Here is a 6,858-nt window from a genome sequence, read left to right as displayed (position 1 = left end):
GTCCCGACAGTGAGGGGAGGGTCTGTGGGCTCAGCCCCAGAGCTGGGAGTGGGGTGGGGGTCCCAGCACAGCGAGGGGAGGGTCTGTGTGGGCTCAGCCCCAGAGCTGGGAGTGGGGTGGGGGTCTCGACAGTGAGGGGAGGGTCTGTGGGCTCAGCCCCAGAGCTGGGGGTGGGGTGGGGGTCCCAACAGTGAGGGGAGGGTCTGTGTGGGCTCAGCCCCAGAGCTGGGGGTGGAGTGGGGGTCCCCGCACAGTGAGGGGAGGGTCTGTGGGCTCAGCCCCAGAGCTGGGGGTGGGGTGGGGGTCCCAGCACAGCGAGGGGAGGGTCTGTGGGCTCAGCCCCAGAGTTGGGAGTGGGGTGGGGGTCCCAGCACAGCGAGGGGAGGGTCTGTGTGGGCTCAGCCCCAGAGCTGGGGGTGGGGTGGGGGTCCCGACAGTGAGGGGAGGGTCTGTGGGCTCAGCCCCAGAGCTGGGGGTGGGGTGGGGGTCCCCGCACAGTGAGGGGAGGGTCTGCCTGGGCTCAGCCCCAGAGCTGGGGGTGGGCTGGGGGTCCTGACAGTGAGGGGAGGGTCTGTGGGCTCAGCCCCAGAGCTGGGGGTGGGGTGGGGGTCCCCGCACAGTGAGGGGAGGGTCTGTGGGCTCAGCCCCAGAGCTGGGGGTGGGGTGGGGGTCCCCGCACAGTGAGGGGAGGGTCTGTGTGAGCTCAGCCCCAGAGCTGCAGGGGGATGGGGAGTGGGGGAGGGGCTCCAGAACAGGACAAGGTACTGGCCAGAGGGGGAGGCCAAGTGGTTCTCCTGGTGTGGCGTGGCCGACGCTGTCCCGTGTGCCCCCCCATTTCATGCCCACTCCCCCCGAAGTGATCTTGAGTTTCACCGACCCCTTTCATCGCCAAAGATGCCACTCGCCCCCCACCCACCCCAGAGATCTCCACATGGCGCCTGCGGCCGACTCCCCCCCCCCCCCCGCTGCCCCCAGATCTGTCTGTGTGCCCCTCCCGCCCCTCCAAAGCCAAGAAGACGCGGGACTCAGGCGTCCCTGAGACGGATTGCCGGAACTGAGTTTTATTGATGAGGCCAGGGCTCCTGCTGGGGCCCTGGTGGGGAGGGGCACAGGGCGAGAGGGGCCTGTGGGTGTTCTAAGGCCGCTCCGCTGGGCGGGAGCACCCAGGCCAGGCGAGGTGGGGGCGAGGCCTCAGACACACGGCCAGCGCCCGGGACCCCGGACAGTGATGGGCGGATAGGCAGGTGCCGGGGCCGGGCTGGCTAAGGGCTCGCACACGCGCTCCAGAGACTCAGGGCCGCCGGCGACTCCAGACCAGTGCCGACGACTTAGTGCAAAATAAACGTAGAGGGGATGGGGGGCGGAGTCGGGGGTGCTCCGAGTCTCTCAAGCAATGGGAGAGCAAACACTCAGGCAGAGAGAGAGAAAAAGAAGAGGAAAGAAAGAAGGGAGGCGGTGGGGGCCACCCCGCGGAGGGCCCAGCTCCGGGAGCACCCGGATGCCGCGGGATGGCCGCGCAGATGGAGTGGCAGGGGGCGAGGGGGTGCGGGCGTTGCTGCTGCTGATGGCGGTGTGGGCGAGGTCTCCTTCCTTGGGCGTCACCTGCGGAGAGAGACAAGGCTTGACAGGGCTCCCGGCAGAGCCGGCAGAGCCGGGGCGGGGACAGGCACGGGCGGGGCCGGCGCTCACCTGGGAGCTGACCCTGAGCAAGGCTGTGTCGAGGTTCCAAAGGCAAAGTCTTCTTGATTCACAACAGGACGGACTCACGAGTCCCCGGGTTCGAGGGCCCAGACTTGAGCTGGGCAGCACCATTTCTGCAGTTTGGGGGGGGCCTCGAGGTCACGGGGGAGCGGTGGGTGTCCCCACGCCCCGCCCAGTGTGGCAGGAGGGCGCCTCACCTTTCTCTGAGAGTTCCAAGGGTCCAGAGAGCAGCAGTAGTGGGTATGTGTGTGTGTGTCAGCTCCTTGGCGACAGAAGGGACAGAGACTCGCTCCTGACGGCAGCTCCCCCGCGGTGCCCACCGAAGATGTTCTGGGCAAGACAAGGGAGAGACGGGCTCAGCCAGGTGGCCAGGGCGGGGCCACGCGCCCTGCACCCGGGCACGGGCGCACACTCACCTGGAAGACCGCACGGCCAGCCCCTCTGTCCTCACCGTCACACCGGACCATGTCATGTCCCTCGGCTCGCCTGCACCTGGCGTGCGGCAGGCACAGCTCCCCCTCGCTGCGGGAGAGGAGAGAATGGAGGAGGTGCTGGCTGGGCGGGGCGCAGGCAGACGGGGAGCAGGTGACTGCTGGGGCGGGCGGACAGGCACTCACCGTGGTCTCCACCGGGAACGCAGAGGCGCCGATCACTGCTCCGTCGCCGCCCGCAAGGCCCGCCTTGGCCGCGGGCTCTGGAGGCCAGCGCCCCGCTCCTCGTCCCTGCCTGCGCCCCACCTCCCCCCGAGAGCACTCATGCACGCCACCTCGCCCGTCTCGCCTAGCCTGGCCTCGCCTGTGCCCTTGACTCCCCTGGTACTGTCTGCTGTGCCAGCGCCCGTGGCCGAGCGGGGAGGGCATCCACTGTGGGCCCTCCCCGCTCAGCCCCGGGCTGCAGTGCCACGCGGCCACCTCCAGCCACGCCGCTGCACTGCCCCTCTTCTCCACTCTCCAGCTCTCGACGCCCCGGCGCGGGCCTGAGATTGCCCAGCCGGGGCGTCTCCTGTACCTGCTTCTAAGTGGGTTGCGGTGGGTGAGATGTGGTGGCAGCTGGGGACCCATCTGTCTAGTGTCCTGTGCCCTCCCCCCTCGTCCTGTCCCGCCGGGGCCTGGGGTGTCCCCACACCTGCTGGGATCCGCCCTGCGCTCTGCGCCATGCTGGCAGCCCACCCCTGCTCTCTGCCCTGCCCTCCTGCAAAGTCCCTTCCTCCCGGGACGGGCCCACAGGGCCCACCCCGGCCTCGCCCCGTCTCGGCTCCCCCCGAGAAGATGTCACCTGAGCTCGCTCTCCTGCGCTCTGTCCTGCTCCGCCGGGAGGCCAGCCGCTTCTCCTCGCCGGCCCTCGCGCCCCAAAACCTCCTGGCTGCGGAGGCCCGGGCCGCCAGGGCCGGGGAGGGAAGGGACTCACCTGCCCACGCTGCCGGCTATACCTCCGCTGCCCCAGGCCTCCGGCGTGCACCCTGCCCGACGACTCCCCCTGTCCGACCAGCTGCCACGTCCTGAAACCAAAAAGTGACCGGGATGAATGGATGGCACCCCCTTCCTCTCCGCTAGCTCGGGCTCCTCTCTCTCCCCTCCGGCTCCTCGCCAACCTTGCCCGAGCCAGCCCTCCTCCTCCTCCTCCCACACTCCACCACTCTCCTCCTGCACCCCATCTTCCCCAGTTTCCCCCGTAACCCCCCAACCCACCCACCCACCCCCCTCCCGCACCCTGCTCTTCGGGCCCTAGCCCGGGCTTTTTCTAACTCGGATGGCCCCGCCCAGAATTCCCGCCCCTGCCCTGCCAGCCAATCAGAGCAGGGTCATGCCGGGGGGCCCCCGGAGGGCCCACCTCCGCCCCGACCGTTCCAGCGCACGTCCCTCTCACCCCGCACCCCTCCCTTGGCATCCCTCAGACAGGACTTGGCATTGTCCCCAAACCCCCCCGTGGGTCGAGAACTCCCACCCCCAGCGCACCAAGCCGGTGCTGGGCGCGCACCTGGCCCCTGGTGAGGAGTCCGGGCTGGAGTTCGCGGTTGCTGTAGGGTTCCATGGCGGGGAGTTGGAGCGCTCGCCCTGGGCCGACGGGGGCGCTGGGGTGCTGGAGCCCCCGTAGCCGGGCGGCCGGCTCCTGTCCTGGGTCCCATCTGGCTGGTGTCTTCCAGGAGCCCCCACCCCGCGTCCCGGGTCCCTCCACCACTCCTCTCCCTCTCTGTACGCGGCTCGCCTGGGGCTGCGCTGAGTCGGGGGTGAACAAGGTCCTGTGAGCTTCCAGTTCCCCCGCCGTCCCGGCCGCGCCGGCCTCGGCTGTTCCCACCAAGTCTGGGGTTCGGGTGCTGTGGCGGGGGCACTAGTGGGTGGGCATGGCAGGAACCGCAGGGCCGGGGGACCTGGAGCTACCGGCAGCCCCCGCGGCAAGGGCCTCGAGCAAGAGGGGCTGCAGCTCCTCTCGGGACCCCCTTGCCCTTTAACGCCCACCGAGCACGGACCCCAAGGCGGTCAAAGGCGAACTCCAGACTCATCCGTGGTTAGATTCTCAGCTAGGATGCAGAAGGACCCCACGCTCAGCCTTGCAGATGGAATCTGGCTGCCACGTGCGAGTCTGTGCTGCCGCCTCGCGGTCACTGCTGTCCATTAAACCTGGACGCGGGCTCGCCGAGCGGGTCGGCACCGCGGCCAAAGGGGACGGCCGCGGAGACGCTGCTGCGCTAGGCGCGGTGGCCTCTGTGCTCCTGTGCCTGCAGAGATCCCGCGGGAAGGGGTCCCTCAGAGCCTCGGTCACCATCACACAAGGCACGGGGACCCTGCTGCTCCCCAACATCCTTTGCCATCTCCCCAGCTTTCCCAGTGCAGCCTGGGGGCCTATCAGGGCGGCAGCCGGGGCTGGTTCCCCAGAACGACCCCCACCCGCCACGACCCCCGTGGACCCCTGCGGAATCACGCCTCAGAGACCCGGGCCGCGGCCACGGCCACGGGCGAACCCCAGCCCCTGCCGTCTTGGAGCCGCCGGGATGTGCGGGTCTGTGCTGCCATCTCGCGGTCCCTTCTGTGTCCGACACCTGCGACCGACTCCGTGCCACTGCCGGGGCGAGCCGGGTTCACTGGGGTCCACGCCGAGACCGAACAGGGAGACCCCAGCCGCGCTCCCGGGCACAGCAGACCCCAGGACCCCTGCGCAGGGCTCCCTCTGGACCCTGGGCTCAAGTACCCCGGGGCACCCACCTTGTCCCGCACCCAAGTGTGGCTCCCGGGCACCACTGGGACATGTACCTGTACACACTAGCACACGCACACGTGGGGTAGGTGTGACGGTCTCAGAGGACCACACAGGGACCCCCAGGCACTCCGGCTGCAAGCCAAACTCAGGCAACCACTCAGCTCTTTAGCACCTCAAAGCCCCACATTAGCATCTCAAACCCTGAGCTGAATGGGAGTTGTTAACCCCAAGGACCTGCCCCAGCCACTTCCTGGGCTCCGCAGCAGGCTCGGAACTGGGGAGGCTGTCCCGGCGGTGGTCGGTGCTGCTCGGGTCGGAGCGGTGCTGCCGCGGTCACGGTGCCCCGCAGGTGTGACCCGAGCCCCACGCAGAAATACTGATGGGGCACTCGTGCCGAGCGGACCCGTGGCCCAAGCCAGAAACCCGGTGTGGCTCGCCTCGAGTGACCCTCATGAACCACGGAACGCCTGGGCTGCGTGACCCGGAACCTGGCCGTGGGCGAACCCCGGCCACAGCAGCCGGTCACCCACGGGCTGTGTCGTGTAGGTCTGTGCTGCAGCCCCCACCACCCGCAATGGAACCCACGCCATCCCGGGGCTGATTTGGGGGCCCGAGACCGAAGGCAGAGACCCTAGAAACGCACACGTATCCCGCCCCTGATGGCTGCGTGAACCACCGCGGCACCTGGCGCGGCGACCGGTCCTTGCCGCCGCGACCCGGTCCTTGCCGCCGGCAAACCCCAGCCTCGGCCGTCTCGGAGCTGGCGTGTGAGCGTCTGCACTGCCGCCCTGCGGCCACTGCTGTTCCCAACACCAGAATCGCATTGCTGCCGCGCTGCCGCGGGGCGAGCCTCCAGACCAGAACGGAAGACCCCAGAGACCCCTCGTGCTCCCATGCCTGCCACGACCCCGGGGGCTCCCTCTGACCCCAAGGCTCAGGGACCCTGCTGCTCCCCAACTTCTGCCGTCTCCCAGCTTCCCCAGTGCAGCTCGGGGGCTTATGGGGTGGTGACTGGGGCTGGCTCCCCAGAACGACCCCCACCCGCCACGACCCCCGTGGACCCTTGCGGAATCACGCCTCAGAGACCCGGGCCGCGGCCACGGCCACGGGCGAACCCCAGCCCCTGCCGTCTTGGAGCCGCCGGGATGTGCGGGTCTGTGCTGCCATCTCGCGGTCCCTTCTGTGTCCGACACCTGCGACCGACTCCGTGCCACTGCCGGGGCGAGCCGGGCTTGCTGGGGTCCACGCCGAGACCGTAGGTGGAGACCTCAGCCGCGCTCCCGGGCACAGCAGACCCCAGGAGCCCTGCGCAGGGCTCCCCCTGGAGCCTGGGCTCAAGTCTCCTGAGGTCCTGGTTCTGCTCGTCCCTAGGTCAAGGGGACACCTCGCAGCCTCTCCTAGCGCTCAGAGCTCCGGAGCCTTGGCCGAGGCTTTGCTCCCGGGCAGCGCCTGGTGCCCCTTATGGGGGCTGCTCCTTGGGTCCACGTGGGTGACAGCACCGTGCTGCTGGTGCTCCAGGCCTGGAGCCCAGCTCTCCGGGGCTTGAGGGGCATCTCCCTGCTCCCCAGTTCCCTGGGAAATTCCCATCTGAGCCTGAACAGGCTGGAAGCTGGGAACCCCACAGGGAGCATTTGCAAGTCCATGGGGTGGAGTGGAGGGAGGGGCTTCAGGGGCCTGCACCTGCTGGCAGCCAACGGGGGTGTTTTCGAGGAGGGGCTGTGCGGTGGGCTGGGCTTTGGGGGCCCCAGGATAGGGTCTCATGATCCTGGTGCAGGGACCGGGGGTGACACCAGCAGGACAGTAGCCTGGGACCCCGTTGTAGGTGCACCAAGCCTAGGGCTCCACTCAGGCTCAGCAGGGAACAAGACCCAGGTCACAGAGACGGCCTGGAGTAAGACCAGGTCAGGATGCACACCGGAGGGAGCCTGGGGCGTGCAGGGCTGGGGTCAGGGCGACTGTGAG

The 6,858-nt window shown here is 69.2% G+C and overlaps 1 long non-coding RNA gene across 1 annotated transcript; it reads right to left on the bottom strand.

Annotated features, from left to right (window-relative positions):
- Nucleotides 1-1,053: 1,053 nt before the first annotated feature.
- On the bottom strand, nucleotides 1,054-3,326 carry LOC133764071 (uncharacterized). Its single transcript, XR_009866430.1, has 5 exons — nucleotides 2,319-3,326; nucleotides 2,118-2,223; nucleotides 1,899-2,031; nucleotides 1,690-1,814; nucleotides 1,054-1,602 (listed from the first exon to the last, which is right to left on the bottom strand). It is a non-coding gene; the product is annotated as an uncharacterized LOC133764071 (long non-coding RNA).
- Nucleotides 3,327-6,858: the final 3,532 nt, after the last annotated feature.

The sequence above is a fragment of the Lepus europaeus genome, chromosome 7, assembly GCF_033115175.1.
Source record: "Lepus europaeus isolate LE1 chromosome 7, mLepTim1.pri, whole genome shotgun sequence".
Classification (NCBI taxonomy): domain Eukaryota; kingdom Metazoa; phylum Chordata; class Mammalia; order Lagomorpha; family Leporidae; genus Lepus; species Lepus europaeus.
The sequence above is the reverse complement of the archived record's forward strand: the minus strand, read 5'-3'. Positions and strand labels throughout refer to the sequence as shown.